Source organism: Fukomys damarensis, unplaced genomic scaffold (assembly GCF_012274545.1).
Source record: "Fukomys damarensis isolate Sample0158 unplaced genomic scaffold, DMR_v1.0_HiC HiC_scaffold_37, whole genome shotgun sequence".
Lineage (NCBI taxonomy): Eukaryota > Metazoa > Chordata > Mammalia > Rodentia > Bathyergidae > Fukomys > Fukomys damarensis.
Genome location: NW_022900949.1, coordinates 48,886,547 through 48,907,957, shown reverse-complemented (window position 1 = coordinate 48,907,957; position 21,411 = coordinate 48,886,547). Strand labels below are relative to the sequence as shown.

General features: G+C 37.3%; 1 protein-coding gene across 2 annotated transcripts in view; it reads left to right on the top strand.

The window, feature by feature from the left end:
* Positions 1-21,411, top strand: part of LOC104863178 — a 262,181-nt gene that overhangs the window by 92,820 nt on the left and 147,950 nt on the right. For both annotated transcript variants that reach the window (XR_004515577.1, XM_010625505.1), the window contains one exon: positions 1,410-1,548. The gene's annotated coding sequence lies outside the window, so the exon portion shown is untranslated. The remainder of the gene's footprint in view (positions 1-1,409; positions 1,549-21,411) is intronic.

The window sequence follows — 21,411 nt, the reverse complement described above, 5'->3', positions numbered from 1 at the left end:
ATTACTGAAGTCGGGATACTTGACAGATGAAGGAAAGCAAGTTGCTAGTAGGTAGAACAGAATATGAGAATCATAGAAAACTGTTTTACATCTGCTGGAAGATACAAGTATATGGCTCTACCAGAGTTTAAAGTATCAGTGGGAAGAGCGAAAGGAAATGAAGCTAAAAAACAAGCTGAGTCAGGCCACAGATTGCCTTGAATTCTTAGGAGCCCAAACTTTTCCCTCTATTCTAGTGGTTTTCAAAGTGTCCTTGGGCAAATGACACCAGCATCACCTGAAAGTACATTAAAAATGTAGATTCTCAGCTCCCACACCAGCAACCCAGTGAGAAACTAGAGATGTGGCTGGAAATCTAGGTTTTTAACAAGGTTTCTAGATGATTCTAGTACACTTAGGAGTTAGAACTGTACTATAGGAATGAGGAGCCGAAGCAGGTGCTGAGCTTTGGGAAGTTGATATTTTAAAGGTTTCTTCTGTAGCCAAGTGGAAGCAGAATTAGAAGAAGCCCAGCGATTGAGTCACCAATTAAGGGACTGCTCCAATGGTTCACCTAAACAGGGCAGAAATGGAGAAAAGAGGAGAGGCTAGAGGTGAAAAGGCAAAGTTTGAGGCCAGCTGGCCATGGAAGGTGAGAGGATGTATTCTGGAGACTTCCTGCTGTGACTGAGGATGCATTAAAATGACCTAGTAAGGTCAACCAGCTAACTGGAGAGAGGCATGAGTCAGGGAACCTCAGCATCCACCGATATACTCATTAGCTACATCTTCCCTTTAACTTTCAGCATGAAGAAAAACACTTTCTGAGTCATAAGAACTACTTGAGTGAAAGTGGTTGTATTATACACAGAGAAAACATCTCAAAACCCATCTTTGCTAAAGCAAAGAACGTGTAAAGTATATTTGTGTGCACATTTAAGGCAATGCTATGGTATAGTGTTTCTCTTTTAACTTCTGATTATTTTGTATCTCCTTGGTATTTGCATTTGTATGCAACAGGAGGTAAGGTGAAGTGAGTTACATAGCCATCAGTACTTCATTACATCTATGTTAATATTGTCTCAACCTCTGTATATTTAGATTCTAGCAAACAAGGCAGATAGGAAAGTCTGTGGACTTTCTTTTTTGGGTGAGAGATTAGTCACTTACAGACCTAGCAATTATAAGAATATTTTAAATTCTGGATCCTAAACCTCAGGGTGAGAGTGTCCTGCTCTATTGTTCCAGAAGACGTAACCAAGAATCACACTGATTTTTTCCCATCTAATGTTCTGTTGTTGAGTTGAATTGTGTCCTTCTAAAAGATAGTCAAGTCCTAACTCCAGTACTTGTAGTTGTGTCCTTACTTGGAAACAGAGTTTTTGCAGATGTAATCAAGTTAAATGAGGTCCTATTTCATTATGATCCAGGGACTGCTGGATGAGTCAAAGAGGAAAATCTGGACACAGACAGGGAGGACATCACACCATACAACCACAGAGGAAGAATCTGGAGTGATACATGTACAAAGCAAGGAGTTCTGAAGATGACTACCGCCACCAGGAAGAGGTAAGCAAGGGTCCTCCCCCAGAAGCTTTGGAGAAAGACTTACCGGTACCTTGGTTTCAGTCTTCTGGCCTCCAAAAGTAGTAGAGCATAGATTTTTAATGCTTCTGAGTTTGTAGTAATTTGTTACAGAAATCCAAAAAACCAGTACATGCCACAAACCTTTAAGTTATGCAACTGCCATTCTAAAATTGAAATGCAACAACAGCAGCAGCAGCAACAACAACAATAGTGAAAGATGATTTGAAACTTACATGAGGCGGACTTTGAAATTAGAGGAATCAGAGAGATGGAAAAGGAGCCTCCTATGTATAAACTATGAAGAAAATGGACAATATTCTTTTATCAGGCTGCCTGAAAGTGCAATAAGGTGCCTTCTAAGATGCAAGGGAAAATTCTCCGTAATTTTCATGGAAAATAAGGACAACCAGATAACCCTCCTAGTCTGTGACAGCCTATCACTGAATGAAAGATGGGGAATAAAAGAAAAGACAGTGATGATATAAAACGGGCCCCAGACATGGAGCATTGCTGGATTAACTCCAGCAGCATTTGTGTATGTTGTCATGTCAATAAAATTACTGAAATTGAAACCTGAAATTGAACAGAGTGTGAAAGAAAGACGATATTACTTCAGGGACCTAGGCAGTAAATATTCACATTAAGAGGAGGTGATATCATGGAAAATTTCTGCGGTTTGTGATGCTGTTGAAGTCCAAACAAAGGGGGTATAATTTCATTATTTCCCTTTGTGGTGTTTTCTGCAGAATGGAGCACTTGGTTGTAATGAAATTGGGCTCCTGAGAAGTGAAATCAAAGTTCAGAGATGCGTCAGTAGGCTGTAGCACGGATTCATTTGTTCACAGCCTTCTGGGGCTGCTTTCTCTCAATTAGGAGCCCTGCACTTTCCTTCTTCACCAGCAGGAATCTGACGTGAAGGATAGACACTGAGTTTTCCATTGTTGGTCAAGGGAAAAGGCTGAGCCTGAACATGACTGAAGTCAGCTTGGCAGTGTAGCTGCCATCCAATGGTGGAACAGTTCCTGCTTATCCCCGCCGCACACACACAGGGCTCACACTATGTGTCCCTGGAAACCCCTCTCTTCTTCTGCCATTAAAGGACAGGGTGCTCTGTTTCTGCAGCACACTCTGAGAACTGTTTGCTCCCACCTGCCTGCTGTTTTCTTCCCTAGCAGTTCCTGTTCCCAGCCCCAGAGGGAAATCTGACATTCCCTGTTCCCGGTGGAAGAGCTGTTTGGAGTTCTGGGCCTAATTTGTCCGTAGAGCAGCCTCCGGATTCAAAATATACAAACAGGTTTCCCTGACACCCAAACAGCTGCCAGTGTTTCCCCTTAGGGATTGTTCTTTATCAAAAGAATTTGCAGTCTGCTTTAAATTCTCACATTCTTATTAAAACAAATCAAAACGAAATAAAACACAGCATGTAATTCATCACTGGATGCATCTATAAAAGGCCCAGAGTTGTCAAACGGGAAAGGAAGACCTGTTTTGTCTTACGTGGAGATGTTATTAATAGGCCATCCTCAGGATAATTTGACTGAATTCTTACAAAGCAGTAAGACATAGTTCCTATTATGATCTTTATTTTATAAATGTAAACTAAGCCTTACAGATTAAGTCAGCCATGTTTACAGTTAGGATTGGAGCTCACAGGTATCTCTCCCAAGCCAAGTCATCAAGAGCATTGCTATGCTACACTGCCATTCATGAACTGCAATTTTCAGGGAAACACAGAATGTCAGGGCTGGGTGACTCTTTGTCCACTTAATGTACTAAAACAAAATATATGGAGTAAGTAACTCATAAACAGTAGAAATTTATTTCTCATGGTTCTTGGGGCTGAGAAGTCTAATATCAAGATGCTAACAGATTCCATATCTGATGAGGACTGATTTCCTGGCTCAATGATGACACCTTCTTACTGTAACCTTGTGTAGTAGAAGAGGTGTGACAGCTCTCTGCAGCATTTTTAACAAGGGAACTGATCCCATTTATGAGAGCTCTGCTCACATGGTCTAACCACTTTCCTATAGGCCCTACTTCTTATTCTATCACTTTGGGGGTTAGGATTTCAAATTATGAATTTTGGGGAGATAAAAGCATCAGACTGTAACAATGATCATCCAAGTAACTCTCTAATCATTCTATAAACCTTCTTGATAGCACTGTTTAGATTGTGCCTACTTATATTTAGTGTCATAAAATTCACCATATCTTTGGATTACACATACTGTATTTCAGGTCAGATCTAAGCTTAGAAATATTTTTGTGGTTTGTGTGTGTGTGTGTGTGCATGCACACACATGTGTGAGTGAATGTAATTTGAAGTCTGCTTATGTAATCTCCACCCCATTCATTCTAGTTCTCTCCTCTGGGACCATGAAAAATAATGCCAATGCTTGGCAGCCTGCTGAGTATTTAGGGACAAGTTTTTGCCGCTCTCTAGATCTTTTCTTTCATTCAGTATTTAAGTAAGACTTCATACAGGATGGTCTCCAGAAATTTTGCTTTTCTCAGAACATGCTATAGTTTGTCTAAGTCCCTTTGTAATTGTGGAGAGCAGAATTTGGACACAGTATTTCAGGTGTGGTTTGGCCAGAAATAGCAGAGTGAGACACTTGCATTTTATCTTTTTTTTTCAAACCAGCTTTGGGTCCTAGGAAGCAGCAAAGTATTGATTAAGTTTCACATAAGATTAACTTGCCCTCTGCTCTGAGTTACAATTTGTGATGACCCCAGTTTACCTTCACACTATCAGTGAATAGAACATTTTTATGAGCACAGGCCATGGTGAAAATGCTCAGCCCTTTGTGTATTCCATTGACCAACCTTTGTAAAGACATAAACATAGTCCGTGGTTCAAATTGAACTCATTAAAAGCCAACATCCCAATTGGTGTTATAAATGTTTCTGCCTAGATGCCTTCCCCATGGCTATTTGCCAGAGATGTTGATATAAATCTATAGCTAAAACAATCTTATCTGTTCCAATACATTGGTTAGGGCAAACATTTTAGGTGTAGTATATGCAGTTTGAACACAGACTATAGTTTTCTATAAATCATCCAGTTTAAGCGCAAGAACTACTGAGAAGCCTAGGAACCAGAAAGATATATGCTGTCTCCAATTCAGCGTCTCCTTCATATTGTTCCAAATGACAGTTAACTCCTGTCTTTGAATCAGCAAGATAACATCTTTTCAGAGTAATTTTCTTCTCTTGCACTGCTGGATCTACCTGGATAATGTCTATCCACTTTTTTCTAAAGCACTTCTGCAAATTTGGGGAGATCATACTAGGTACTTTTTCTTTGGTTAAGATATGGTCTTGGCCCAACTTCAAATAAGAAGGAAGGAATAATTAAATATTTATTAGCACCTTCTTTCTTCTCTTTGTCTTCCTTTCTCTCTCATTCATGATCTTGTCTAATCCTCCACAGCCCTATAAAGTAGATAAATTGCTCTCACTTCATAAAAAAGCTGAGAAATTGAGGCTTAGGTAGAATGACTTTCCCAAAGCAAGGAACTGGTGGAGTAAGTCTTCAGATTCCATTCCACTACCTCTAGATTGCTTTTCTAAAGTGAAGTTCTCTAAGGTACTTTGAATCAGTTTTTCCTCAGAGGCAGGGCTTCCCCAATAAAATGATCATATTATGATCCCAAGAATTTTTGCAGGATTCATCTTAATCAAAGAGAACTAACACAAAGTTACTTACCCCATTTCAATTTCATTATCTAAATGAGATAGGATACCTTGGTTTGATTTTCTTCACCAGATCAAAATAAATCAAATAAATTATTTTAAAGGAGAGAGAGGAAGCAGATGAAAAGAGAATATTGATGTGTTATGTACATGTACTGACTCCCCATGATGACTGTCATCATTGTGTATTACAAACATGTACTAATACATTTTTTAAAAATTGAAAAACCAGCAGAAAGGAAAGAGAAAGATTTCATTGGGCCACAAGAAAAAATTTCTGTCAATCTATTCATATTGATACATTTGTGTTTTGAAGCAGAGTCTTGCCCTGTTGCCTCAACTAGCCTTGAACTCCTAGGCTCAAGCAGTCTTCCTGCCTCAGCTTCTTAAATAGCTGGAACTGCAGGTGCACATCACTGTGTCTGGATCCAATTCATATTAATATGAATTTTTCCTTTTGTTTTAGGGATTGAGCCCAGAGCCTTCACACTGAGCTACATCTCCAACCCTTTTTAAAATTCTCAGTCAGGATCTTGATAAGTATCTCAGTTGCCCAGGTTGAACTTGAACTTGCAATCCTCCTGCATTATCCTCCCAGAATGCTGGGGTTACACATGTGTGCCACTGTGCCTTTTTTCTGAACCAGGACTTTGCCTAAGCTGAGATAGAAGATCTGATCCATGACTTCAAAGCTCAGAGTATAGTGGGAGTCCATTCGTGGAGTTCTAATGAAGCCTAGCTCATGAATGAATGACATATCCTTTGTACTACTTAATGGTCATAGCGTTTAACTTAACATGGCAGTGGCTTCAGGTATTTTGGTCTGTTCTGGAAGGCTGAGAGGACTTCCATCTGCATGGAAATATACATTTTCTTTATAATTTAATTATTGAATAAAACTTAGTTATTCCTTAAATACTGTACTTTCCTAATTGGATCCTATAGTGTCATTTAATGAATTCCTCTGTTCCTCTAAATTGGTATTTACAGTGATTAGATTCAGATTTATTTATTATTTATTTATTTATTATCAAAACCACATCACTGGTGAAGTTGTGTCCTTTTATGAAGACAGCTGTAATGTCCAGGGTGCCTCTTTATGGTGTTAGCAGCATTGATGGTTGACTAGATCTATCAATTCATTCCCAGTTAGAAAATATTGATTATAAACATAAAAAAATGGGCCGGGGATTTAGCTCAGTGGTTCTGCTACCTGCCTCAGAAGCACAAGGTCCTGAGGGTTCAATCCCTGGTACCAAAAAGAAAAAAAAATTTTTTCTTAAGAAAAGAATTCTCTAAAAATGAAAATAAAGTAAAAGAAGCAAACAAATTAGTGATGTAACCACACACACAAAAAAATTGCAAGATATTTTAAAACACATTAGTCGACCTTACATCCTAAGTTAGGTAAAGCCTCATGACCGAACAACTGGAAAAATCTTATAAATTGACTAAATCCAAATGTCACACCTTTGTATAAATTGCTAGTTTTATTATTCTGAGACTGTTCTGTATTATGGGATAAAACAAAATAACACTTATATTGAAACTTTTGAGAACTGAGATTTTAATACTAGAGAAAGAATTACAGGCATAAGATGAGTGAAACTGAACAGAAACCCTGGCCCCCCTTTTCTTAAAATTTAATTTTGGTTTATACCAGTACCTTGGCCAATTTGGATTGCTATAACAAAGTATCATACATTAAGTGGTTTACAAACAACAGAAACTACTGTTGCAGCTCTGAAGGCTGGAAGTTCAAGATTCGAGTGCCAGCATGATAGGATGTAGGGAGGGTCCTCTTTTGGGTTACAGATTGCTGTGTCTCATTGTATTTTCCCGTGGTGGAAAGGCAGAGAAGCTCTCCAGAGTCTCTTATAAGACCAGAAATCCTCTTCCCTCATGATGTAATACCTCCCTAAAGCCCTGTCTTCTAATGCCATCACATTGAACGTTAACATTTCACCAAATGGATTTTAGGAGGACACAAACATTCATTTCATAACAACTAGTATCTCTACTTCATATTAAAGTTTACCTTGAAACTGATTTTTTCTACTTAGCTTTGTATTCAATATTTTGCCTTTCTGAATTCTGAATGTCTCTGTGTCTTGCCAAAGTTAACCACCATTAATTTTCCACATAACTTTTCTTCTAGATTAAGATTGCCCCCATTTTTTAAATCTACTTCAAGTTAGTACTAATACATTATAGGTGCACAGGTGACTTCTATTTAAGGATAGTCTGTGGATAATGGTAGGGTTTACAGGCAATCACTTAACATTGAATACCAGGTATTATACTTTAAAATCAGCCATAGTCCTGGTAGACTCTGGGCTGTTGCCGTCTTTTTTCCTCTTGAGCCTCATATTCTATTTTCTGACTCCCAAGGTATGAACCACAAACTACCAGTTATTCCTTTTGTTTTTTTCTCTAGAAGAAATAGCTTTATTGGGATTAGCATCTGGAGAAAGAAAGTAGTTCTTGACATGTCATAACAAGTTGAGGAATGCAGATAAGGTGTTCAATATGCAGATATTATTGTTAGACAAGCAGACTCCTTTCCCCAGCAGACAGTGCAATAAGCTTAGGTAATAGGAACCTCTGATGAGAAGATATTCTTCCCATCCTTAAAACATTCTGCTGAACTGCAATTTTAAAACACTGGAACAATGTTCTTAATATGCTTTCTTCATTTCAGCCATCACTTATGCACTAGCCTGACTTATGAAATAGTTCTGTTCTGGGAAAACATTCATAAGTCAGATTCATTTGAATGTCTGACAAAGTGGATATTAACCTTTAACACAGATAAAATGTAGAGCATAAAAAAATGAACACACACAAATACTGTAAGCACACTATTTTTAATTTTATAGTTACCTTCAAGTGGAGGTACAGTAAAGTTGTAAATAAAACTATTTTTAGTTTTACTATTACCTTTCAATGGTGATACAGTACAGTACAACAACTGTAAATAAACCATTCTTATTTTTACAGTTGTCTTAAAATGGTGGTATAGCAAAGAACAACAACCAGCCTTTGGGGATTGCATGAAGTGAACTGACAAGAGGAGAGTTATTAACTGGAAGAGGGAGGAAGGTGGGAGATGAGGAAGCTGAAGGATCATCAGCAATAGGAGGTGGAAGGCAGGATGGAATTTGCTCATACTTGATGTTGATGACACAGTTTTTTTTTTTTGATGGATTCAATTCCCTTTACCCTCTTGAATAAAATGATTCAATGCTATCTGGGTAGTAGCTATTTTTTTTTCCTCATTATAGAGGACTCTACAGCACTGGATGGCAGTCTGAACACCTGCTACAACCTTTGTATATCATTCTATGGTGGGGTCCTGTGCATCAAAAGCTAACAGTGCCTCTTCAAATAAAGAAAATTTCCTTGCCATTTTATGTAGTGTTATCTTTTTGGCTATTCAGTTCCATCTTCATCTTGGCTGTCTTCGTCTTTTCACTGGGCCTCTTAATTCAATCAGGTCCTCATTAGTAAGCTCCTGATATTGCCCAGCAAGGAGATAAGTGAAGTCTTCCTCTTGAAGATTTAGCTCCAGCTTCTTGCTAAGGGTCACTAAGTTGTTGAAGACCTCTTTGGACTCCTTGGCCATGATCTCAAGTCCATGAACTTCATGAAATATCTGTGACCAAGTTTCCTCTCAGCCCCATTCAGCATGAGCTGAAACCTCACACCAACCAAAACTGATGTTTTTTATGTCCATTTAGATGTTATGGTCCTTCCAAATTTGATCAAGGCTGTTCCTGTTTCATCAATGTGCTTCGCTGCCTGATGAAAAGTGTGACATAAATAATATTTCTTAAAAAATCACAATAACTCCTTGGTCCCTAGGTTGGATGAGTGTTGTAGTATTCAGTGGCAGATGCAATACTTTAATGTTTGGAATGAAAGTCATTCATGAATTGGAGGGACTTTGTGCACTGTCAAGCAGCCAAAGGATGTTGAGTGGGATATCTTTCTCCAAACAATATTTCTCTGTATCTAGGATAAGGTGGTAGACAAACCAGTCCTGAAATATGGTCCATGTAACCCAGGCTTTGGAGTTACTTTTCCACACAACAAGTACAGAACACTGGCTATGTTTCTGAGGCTCTTGAGTTCTCTGAATGGTAAACTAAGAGAGGCTTTAGTTTCATATAGCCAGAAGCATTGCCGTCAAGTGACAGAGTAAGTCTGTCTTTGCTGCATTGAAGCATGGCATCAACTTTTCCTCTATACTGACATAACTTCATTCTGGCATCCTCTTCTAGCACAGTCCTACTTTATTGAGGTTCAAAAGCTGTTGGGGTAAATAAACACCTTCATGATTTCGCTAAGTGTTGCTGGACATTCTTGGGCAGTTATGGTCTCTGCACTCATCACTTACTTTTACGTTGTGAAGGTTGGCTCTAGCCTTGCATCTGTGAAAACATCTATAGCTGACAGTAAAAAGATGCATCCTGTTCATCCTGGTTTTTTTGCTTTAAGTCTTCAAACAGGCTTTTAGCTTTTTCTTGCATAAGCATTAAGATGAGTGGTCCTCGACACTGACACTGATGCTCTGTCCACTCACTGAGAAGTTTCTCTATCTCCTCTATCAATTTACTACCTTTTCTGGATATTATTATTGACTTTACTGGCACAACAGACTTCACATGTTCCATTATCTTATCCTTGATCTTTAGAATTGTGCCAATGGTTGAATGACTCACATCATAAGAATGAGCAATGGCTACCATCTTTTCACCTCAGTCCAACCTCTCATTATTTTCACTTTTGTTTCCATGGTTATTTGCTCTTCCGAGCAGTCCCATCCACATCACCACTGCTTTTCCTGTTGCTTCCAGACATGCTGGGCTCTGATTGGCACAGTACGACTGTACACTATTGCACTATACATTAAGCACACAGCAGCACAACTGTGACAGTGTCCAGGAGACACGTGAGCTACTTCCACGATTTGTTCACATCTACAGATGGTTGGAATGTGAGGTATATTCATATCTGTGAAAGTTCACAACTTGAATTTTTGTAAGTCAAGGACTCACTGTATTACAAGTAAAAGGAAATATCACATTATGTTAATCATAAATTTATCTTCCACTTTTAGCTCAAAGTGTATCCCAGTTTTCAATGTTTCTGTCATTCTGAAGCTAGGGAGAAGGCAATCTCACTAGTTCAACGTCTTTCCTAGTAATAACTAGTCTGAGGTTTGGACAGTAAGGGTTCTTTCCTTCACACAATAGCACATAAGGCACCAAAGGCATGATGGAGGAGCAGGGTTGTAGGGCTTGTGGACAGGAAGGCACAGCTCTGCAGTTGGTGCTGGAAGAGTGTTTGCTTGCTTAGGTTCCTTCATCTCTATGAGCTTTCTCAATCTTCCTCTTCTCTTCCAGTCCTTGTCCTACATCCCAGGTTACTGAAGAATATACATAGAGTTTGTCTACAGCAAGTATGGAAGGCAGTAGGGAGTAGTGGGTATTGGGAGATGTTTCGTAGACTAAACACTTTGGCTGCATCTCAGAGAAAGCAGGGTTCCTGGGTGAATACAAAAATTTGTATTTGTGTGTGTGTGTGTGTGTGTGTGTGTGTGTGTGTGGTGAGGGGTGAGGCAAAGGTTAATGAGACTGTAGCCTTCTAGGAAGGTGGAGTTGAAGGAAAAGAGAGGGCTCCTTAAGGGATTGCCCCAGCTCTATTGTAATGGGATTATAGTGGCTCACACTCCTTGCTACATCTGTACCTGGATTCAGTTCATCCTTATATTCCAATCACTTTCATTTTTGTCTTTTATTAAGTTTATTGGTACATTTTAGGTATACAGTACAGTTACATTCATCATTTGGATCTTGTGCCTTTCCATTATATATTTGATTCTTATTTTTCCCCATTCCCAAGCCCTCCCTTCACCCCCTCCACCCTTCCCTGTTTACAAAGACTTTATTTCCATGTTTTTCTTTTCCACATATTTTTTCTTTTCCCTTTTTATCTTTCCCATACTCCTCCTACTTCTTCTATTCTTTTAGACCTATTCTTTCTATTACACAATATAAATTATACATTTTGATCCTTGTTTAAACTTTTAGTTTTTCACACCAGAGAAACTATTCAGTATTTACACATGTGTGGCTTATTAATTTCACTTGAGTAAGGCCTTGATGTGCATCCATTTAGCTATAAATATCTCTAGTTTCTCATTCTTTATGGCTGAATAGTACTCCATTTTATATTAAAAAAAAATCTTTATCCAGTGTCCAGTTGATGGGCAATTGGGCTGTTTCCAAATTACAAACTGTGCCACTATAAACATGGGTGAGCATATATCACTGTGGTGTGATTCTTTTAATTCTTTTGGGAAGATACCCAGCAGAGGAATACCTGAGTCAAATGGAGCTTCTAATCCTAAAATAAGGGCTGCTATCATGAAATTAACCAATAACAAATGCTGGTGGGGTTGTGGGGAGATAGGAACCCTTCTTTATTGTTGGTGTGAGTGCAGACTGGAGTAACCACTGTGGAAATCAATATTCTTATCACTTTCTTAGAGCATCTCCCTCAAACCCACAGTCAAGCCTTTGGCCCACCTTCTCATATCCAACTACCTACTGAAGTGTCCTAGAAGTAGAAGGCCATCTATTAAGGGTCTTGATATTCTTGTGATTCAAATCACTGACAGAGATTAGAAATCACGTATTTCTTAGTTGTTTGATCATAGTCATAATCCTTCCCTTTTCCTCCTTCGAGAGTCAGACCCCAGGGCTTGTGACATTTTTTACTCCCTCTTTTTTTTCCCCCAGAAAATGCGACAGTATCCCATATGACCAAAGTTTGATTTGGTGAGTTTTACCTCTTTTATTTCCTCCTTAAATTCATTTTCTGACAAAACTGAGCTTTTTGTGTCTGCCTGAAATGATGTGTTACACAAGAGTTTCCTCAGTTCTACTGTGGACTTTTCTGTTCTTGAGATCTTAGCGATTTCTGCAAACCAGCAAGAACAAAGAGATTTCACACCTCTCAAAAACTGACAATTTTTCTTAGTTGGTAAAGCAGGGATACTCCATCACCAAAACATCCCCAAAATTAAATACGGTGTACAATGAAAAATGTGCAAATAAGAGTTTTGAGTAGACTATATTTAATTAGGCAATTATAAACAAATTGTATTTTTCTCCTCTCTTTAAAGAATTGATGTTTCTCTAAGTATCATAAGCCTAAAGCCATTGGGAAGAAAGCCTTTTCTGGTCCAAGATGCTGGATGACAGAGGCTCTGGCTTAGACCCACGCTCTGTAGTCATTGGTGACTTCCCATCATTCCCGAGCAGGCTGCAATCCTAAACCAACAGACACTCAGCCTTACTTGAAGCTGTTGTTATCCAGGGGACAAGAGGATGACAAATCAGGTCCACAACATTACCTAATGAACATTATATGGCCCTGTCTCTTAGCAGTATGGGCAGAGTTCCTGCAAAGTGTATCATATGAGGCTTCATTGGTGAAATTGTTTGCCTGCCTGCGAAGAAGAGCTTTTTTCCCCCACTGTTTTCCCCTTTCCTCACCTAACTTAATAGAGAAGAAAGGTTCTTTGTGAATCAGGTCCTCATCATAGCAGCATCTTTTCTCCCCTTCCACCTCTCCCAGCTCCATCAGGATAACCTAATTCTAATAGGGTAGGATTGGAGGGTAGGAGGGCAAGCAGGTGGAAAAGCCACCACTTTAAGTCTATTTTTTTCTAGTCTTGCAGTCTGATCAATAATAGTCTAGTCTCTTATTTTATATTTGCTTTCAATAACTTTTTCCCCATTATAACCCCATCATATCAATTCACTATTTTGAAAGTCACTGAGCAGAGCCACATGCAGAACTGCTGAGAGTGATTGTGACCCTGGTATGCTCTTTTGTCTGATTTGTCCAGAAGCATCAGTTCCCATGGCCTCTAGATTGATAGTCATGGACACCAACTTCCTTCTGAAGTTTTCTATGTCGTTTTCTTTTTCTGGAGAACCTGAACATCTAAAATATTTCCAGGGCTCAACTCACCATAACTTAGATTTGAATCCCAGTCAGAGTCTTGCTCTGGGCTACTCGGACTCCTTGCAGGACTTCCTCCCTCCCTCCTTCCCTCCTCCTCCCTGCCCCTCTCCCTCCCTCTCTCTCCCTCTCTCTCTCTCTCTCCCCCTTCCTTTCCTTTCTTTCTTTCTCTTTTAATTTTTACCTTTCCAAGGTTTGTATAATTCTAGTGACTATATGTTAGGAGCTCCAAGTCAGAGTAAACATCTGACATTGTACACCCATAGGATCTACGTAAAGGAATATTACAAGTGACATTGACTAAGAGAATATGTGACATATGACCTAACCTGCTGGGTCACTGGATACTAAACAACAATCAGAAATAGGGCTCTTTGTCACTGTGATTATTCCTTCATATTTCTGAGAACCTAAAGTAGGATGCCATCTTTGGATTTTTTGCTGCTATAACTGGCCAGGTGTCCCCCAGTTGTGTCTATGTTTCCTACCTACAAAACAAAGGCATTTGAGAAGTAAACTGTAATGTCTTTTCTGACTTGAACAATTGCATGATGTTATGAGTTCTATGTTTAATTTATCTTTCTGTCCTGCCATATCTACTCAAGAAATACCAGGGACAAGGAAACTGGACCCTAAGTGACCCTTGCAATTTCATGGAAAATAAAGTGTTTTCCATCTTAAATCTAAGTTGTGTCATGTATGTGTACATGTACCAAATACCCAAAGTGAATTTAAACATTATATGTCATAAACATGAACTAATGATAGTAACGATGATGATAAAAATTATTGTAGGGAAAATGGATGTAGAGACGGAGGGAGGAGGAGGGAAGAGAAGGCAAGGGGAATAAACAAAGAATCAAGATGTGTTAAGTACATGTACCTACTTCCTAAGGTGAATATAAACTTTATATACCACAAACGTGTGCCAGTAAAATAAAATGAAAAAGAAAATAAAGTGTTTTCCAAAGCCAAACATAGGAGATTAGTAAATTCTACTGGGGCAAACTATGTTTCTGAATTGCTTACTCTGCTTACTTATTTGCATTAAAAATTAGCACTGCACTGCATTTATAGAAGTAATGTTTTCAGGATTAGCATGAATGTGAACCATTACTAGTAAAATGTATTAAAATCCCTATATACTCAACCTAAAAAAACAATACAAAACAATGGCACTCTTACTGATGAGATTGATGTTAACGAACATAGTTTTAGAGGTGATATAGCAGACTGTATCGCTGATATAATGGAATTCAATGTACTTTATCATACAATTCATAGGGAATTGGTTTGCAGATGAAAGCATAGAAACTCACAGCAGTGGACCACAGAGCTGACTGGTGAGAAAATCAGGGGAATTATGAGAGAAGGGCATGAAAGAATTCTCTAGACTTGAGTCAGGGCCTTTAAGGGTGAGCTGTTCTTGCACAGTTTTAATTGGTAGTGTCCTCTGAGAAGATATACTAAACAGCCAATGCTTTCTGCCATTCTACCAGATTTTCTGCTTTGGGAATACATGGTTTTGGGGATTTGTGGTAGTGGAGAATGAAGACCAAAAAGCAATCAGCATTCTTTTGAGTATAAAAAACTAAATGTTTGGCTTTACCTAAATGCAGTGCTTGACACATCTTCCAGGCTGCTTTTGCTAACCAGGCCAGGTAGAGTCCACATTTCTTCTTTCAACCTACCTTTACTAAGTATGCACTCAGTACTGACTTGTTTATGTTGCTATCATTATCTAACTAGGCCACAGGCATGACAGTTAAGAATTACAACAGTGTGGGCAGAGCTCAAAAAGCTAAACACAGGATGTCCAGGGAGCACAAAATGGGGGCCTTGACCTGGGTTGACCAACAGGAAAATCTGGGAAGCTACCCTGTATTGGAGCAGACACTGGCTCAGTCTCTGAAGACCATATCTGTTTCAGAGACAGTGAATGAGAGGAAGTGTGAAAGATAGATCTTTAGAAATCTGTCATTCATAAATTGTCCAAACCATTTTGGAAGGCATTTATATTTCCTTCCAGCATCACCTCATGGGGGTGATGAATTCCAATAAGTTCCAATCCGTTTATTACTCATTGCAAGAGAAATGGCTTCCTTTTATGTCTGGAATGAAACCTGGATCACATTACAAAGGATATTCCCTGGTCACAGGATTTTGGAATTTGCTAAGTCTGTGCCACATGGATCCTCAATATTCTTAGTTCTGCAGCTCAAGATTCTTTCTCCTCTTAGATTAAGACTAACTTTTCAGTCTCTGTGATATTTCCATTTTATTTGTCCTTCTCAGAATCTTTACTTGTATCTTTTTGAGTTGCAGTGGATGACTATCTTTCAAGCATATTGTTTTGCAGAAAAATGTACAGGCTGCTTTATGTAAGGGTAGAAAATGTTTTAGCTTTGTGTTTCTGATCACATAGCTGACAAGTGACTGAGAAACTCTGGGGTGGGCTCTGTACCTGAGTCACTTTGTGTCCCTGGACCCTTGTGTAGGCCCTGTAGGAGGAACAGCATGCACGGGACGGCAGCTGTGGAGGGGCTGAGGTGGTGAGCACCCCAAGCCCTGGTAGATCCCTGGCTTCAGCCAGTGCTGAGGACCCAGAATCCTTTGTTTGATGCTCAGAATTCTGATTATTTTTAGTTGAAAGTTTTTATTTATAACCTTCCTGACCTCTCACTATATTTGTAGGTGCTTCCTTAGTGTTGCTGCTCTTTACTGCCTGATGGAGTTATTTATATAGTGTTTTCTTTACAAAATGATTGTGTTTTTGTCATTATACAGAGAAAAACTCATTGTGGAGCATTTGGAAAATATAGAAAGGATAATATAGAAATGTTGAATCATCCACAAGCTAGCCTCACCTCCCCAAATTTCTCCCCGGGTTTTCTTGTGATATATTAATATTTTTATCAAATTCAAATCACTTGGAGAATTATACACTGATTTTTTCTCATATACTATCACATCATGAACATTTTTATATGGTGGGAAATATTTTTTGAAACTTCATTTTAAGTGGTTGCTTGGCAATCTGTCAGTGGGTATAAATTTGGCTGGTTATTTCTAATGTCTGGCTATCTCAAGTGTTTCCATTCTTATTAATATTGTTACAACCTACCAGGTCTAAGTCTGACTCCTCCCTGTCTGCTACTCGTGATTAGGTTTATCTAAATCTGTGGTTCTGAAGGTGGAGTGCAGTCCCTCAACACTCAAGGTGATCTCAAATGCGAGAACACATGTCATAACTGATTTTTCTTTATTTTTGTATTATACTTTTACAGTTTTTAATTTTTAATGCTCACTTTACAGTCAACACAATATACTGAAATAGCAGCATATGCCAATAAACCACAAGCAAGGCCCCTATTCAGAATTCACAAAAGCAGATTCTTTTTAACTAAAGGAGGTTATAATCAAAATCATTTGCAGACAGCTGATCAAAGCACCCAGAAAAAGCTTTGTTGCTCCTAGAATTTTTGTGATTTTAGGAAAATCTAGATCACCAAGGCTTGCAGGGTTTACTAAACATTGCTAGCTTATTTCCGTCAGTATCACAAGTGAGGTCTCTTCCTGGGCTTTGAGAAGTGGTGGCAAGGACTTTGTTGATCTTCTGCCTTCTCTGGGTATCCATCAGTTGATGCTCTTTGTGAATTCCATATGAAATTGAGGAATTAGATTTTACCACGTGGGACCTGCCTGTGTTTATTTCAGGTTTTACTGCAGGGAGCCTGGCTACATTTATTTCCCCAAGCCATGCTTCTCTCCCATCTCATTTGAGGCCCCTTTTCTTCCTACTCTCTGGAAACTTTTATGATTACCTCACTCTTCTACAATAATGTCATTTTAAAAGCTCCCCAGCCCACCAAAATAATGATATAAAGTAATACAAAAATAAAAGTATACTGTCTCTTTAAATTGTTGCAAGTTTATTGCATTTTTATAACTTTTGTTTGTGTTTTTAATAGCTTCATTAGGGTATAATTGATGTACAATAAATTGAACATTTTAGTACGTGTAATTTGATAAGTTTGATGTGTGCATACTTCTGTAAAACCATCACCACATTAAAATCAACATATTTATCACCAGCAAATGTTTCCCCAAAAGGTTGCAGTAGTTATTCCTCCACATGCCCTCACATGATTCCATGGTCTACAGATAACCACTAATATTCTTTATGTCCTTATACAGTAGTCTATGTTTTCTAAAATTCATATAAATAGAACCAGTCATACACCATGTATTCTTTTTGTCTTGCTTCTTTTACACAATATAATTATTTTGAAACCTATCAATGTTGTTTCATCAGTAGTTCATTCCTTATGATTGTTGAATACTACTATATGGCTGGATTATAATTTTCTTATCCATTTACCTGTTGATGAACACTTGAGTTGTTTCCAATTTGAGGCTTTTACAAATAAAATTGTTAGGAACATTTGTTCACAAGTTTTTGTGTAGACATGTGATTCCATTTTTTAATTGGTAAATACATAAAAGAATGGCTCTGGATAGTGGAGTAAGCATATTTTAAATTTTTGAAACCCCTCAATGTTTTCCAAAGTGCTTGTACCATATCACATTTCACCTGCTGTGCATGAGAATTCCATTGGCTTCCCATCTTCATCAGTACTTCATAGGTCAGTGTTTCTAACTTTAGGAACGGTCTAAACTTTAGGAACTTTAGAAATGTGTCTTTGTGAATAGGGAATGGTGAAGGGGCTGAAGGGAGGGCAGGGGAATGGGGAAAATATAAGAACCAAGACATATCATGTAAAGGTACAAGATCCCAATGATAAATGTAACTGTATTGTTTGCCTTAAATGTACCAAAAAACTTAATGGAAAACAAATCTGTATGATATGTCTAAATGAAACATCTCAAATAGTTACAACAAAAAAAGAAAGAAATGTGGGTTGAGCATACCTAATGTGAAAATACAAAACTTTCTGTGCGTCTACATAACAATATAAGTGGAAAATTACATGTGATGGATTGTAGACAAAACTCAAGCACACTAAAAATATTGTATAAAATTACTTTCAGGGTACATGTATAAAACATATATGAAATATAAATGAATTTCATGTGTGTTGGTTCTCATTCTTAATATATCATAGTTATGCAAATATTCTAAAATCCACAAAAAGGATATCTGAAATCTGAAACACTTCTGATCTAAAACGTTTTGTATAAGGGATACTCAACCTGTATCTCATTGTAGTTTAGATATGCACTTCTTTAAAGACAAATTATATTGAACATCTTGTCAGGAGCTTACTTTCCAACTGTATATCTTCTTTTTTGATGTCTTTTCAAAACTTTTGACAAATTTCCAACAATGTATATCATTATATTGTACACATTAAATGTACCAATAAAATTAATTAAAAAAATCTTTTGCCCATGTGAAAACATTGGGTTGTTTTCTCTTACTGAATTTTGAGAGTTCTTAAGACCAATGATCCCTGACTTATGATAATTCCAATAGCAATTTTCAACTTTACAATGCTGTGAATGCAATATGTAGTCATTAGAGATCATACTTTGAACTTTGATTCTTTCTGTATTAGCAATACAGGGGAGCTACAGTGATATTCTGTCCTGATGCTGGGCAGCAGCAGTGATCCACAGCTCTCTGTCAGCTGTGAGATCACAAGAATATCTGGAGGGTACCATGGTGCTACCTGTGATGTTCTGGAGGTTAAGTATATTAAATGCATTTTTAATTTAAGGTATTTTCAATTTATAGTAGGCCATTAACTCTATCATCAGTTGAGAATGTCTGTGTGCTGGATACAAGTTCTTTATCAAATAACACGTTGGAAATATTTTTTCCCAGCCTGTACCTTATCTTTTGTTTCTTTTAGCAATGTCTTTCAAAAAATGGAATTTTAATTTTGATGAAATGCAATTTATCCTTTTTCCTGTTTTGCATCCAGATTTTGGTGTTATATCTAAGAAATCATTGTCTAATCCATGCTTTAGTCTAGAAGTAGGGTAGATTTAGGTTTTACATTTGTATGTATGGTGTATTTTGAATACATTTTTGTATATTGTGCTTTTTTGTTTTTGCTTTTTTGCATGTCGATATTTAGTTGTCTGAATGTCACTTTCAAAAGGTTATTCTCTCCACCAAAGCACTCTTCCACCTTTGTGGATAATTAATTTTCCATGGATGTATGTGCCTATTTTTGGACTCCATTGTGTTCTCTCTCTATAGTTGTCTATCTTGAGGCCAGTATCAGATGATTATGACATTCAGCTTTATTCTTGAAACTGGGTAGGCTTAGGTCTCCATTACATTCTTTTCCAGCATTGATTTAACTGTTACTTTACATTTGCATTTCTTTATGAATTTTTTATAATTAATCTATTAATATTTTCCTAAAAGCCTGCTTTGATTTGACTGAGATTGTGTTGAATATAAAGATCAATTTTGGAGATTTAACATCTCAATAATGTTAGGTGTTTTGATCCATTGACACAGTATATCACTCTCTTCAGCTCATTTTAGTGTTTCTCAGGAATGTATTTTAAGTTTTCACATATAGGTCTTTGACATTTTTTGTGAGGTTTATCCCTAAGTAGTTAATATTCTTATCCTATTCTAAGTAACATTAGCTTATTTTCAATTTAAATTTGTTGCTAAAATATAGAAGTAAAATAGATTTTTATACATATTTTAATGTCCTGAAACTTTTCTAAACTCACTAATGAGTTCTAATAGCTTTATTTTTCAGTAGAATCTGTTGAATGTTCTGTAGAAATGGTCATGTTATCAGTGATTAAGTATAGTTTCAGTTCTCCCAAATAGATGTCTTTATTTCTTCTCCTGCCTTATTGAACTTATTAGATCATTTAGGAAAATGTTGAATAAATGTAGTGAGACTGGATTGCTTTGTCTTATTGTCAGTTTTAAGCAAAATATATTCAGTTTTTCATAATTATGAAATTAGTTCAAGATTTTTCATATTTCCTTTTTAATACATTCAGGAAATTCCTTTTTATTCCTAGTTTGCTGAGAGTTTTTTTTTTAATCAGGAAAAGAGGCTTAATTTTGTCAAATATTTTGTCTGCATTACCTGACATATTCATGGCTTTTCTTTTTGGATTGTTAATATGGTGAAGTGCATCAATTTTTGATATGTTAAACCAGCCAAGCCTTCCTGAGACACACATTGCTTAGTTATGATACACTATTATTTTAGTATCTTTTTGGATTTGATTTTCTAAAATTTTGTTAACAACATTTATCTACATTTGTGAACTCCATTAGTATGGAGTTGTCTTTCTTTAAAAATATCTCTGTCTGCATTGGTATTAGGGGAATGCTGGCCCCATGGAATGAGTTGGAAAGTTTTTTTTTTTCCTCATTGAGTTTATTGGTACATTTTAGGTATGCAGTACAGTTACATTCATTATTGGGACCTTGTACCTTTACATGACAGGTCTTGGTTCTCATTTTTTCCCCTTCTCCCTGCCCTCCCTTCACGCCCTCCTACCCTCCCCATTTGCAAACATTTTATTTCCATTTTTCAATTTTCTCCTATTTTTCTTTCCCTTATTACCTTTCCCCTACCCTTCCCACTTTCCCTACATCTTTAGCCCTTCTCTTCCTATTTCACATTTTAATACCTTATTTTATTCTTAATTATTTGCCCCTTAAATATCTGATAGAATTCACCAGTGAAGCCATCTAGCCTTTATTGCAAGGTTCAACTACAAATTCAATTCTTTAATATATATGGGACTATTCAGGTTATTTCTTTCTGAGGGAGCTTTGGTAGTTTTTGTCACACAAAAATTGTTCTATTGTATTTAAATTGTCAAGTTTATTATATGAGAGTTATATATAGAATTTGTGGTGATTTCACCTCTCTTATTACTGATAGTTTGTAACCCTCTCTCTCTCTCTCTCTCTCTCTCTCTCTCACACATCTATCTCTGATTAATCTGGCTACAACTTTAGGTCTTCTCAAAGAACTTTTAGTTTCATTGATTTTTCTATCTTGTGTTTGTTTCTTTCCCATTGATGTTTACTAATATTATTGCTTTGTTTTATTTGCTTACATTTGGTTTAATTTCATTGCCTTTTCTTGC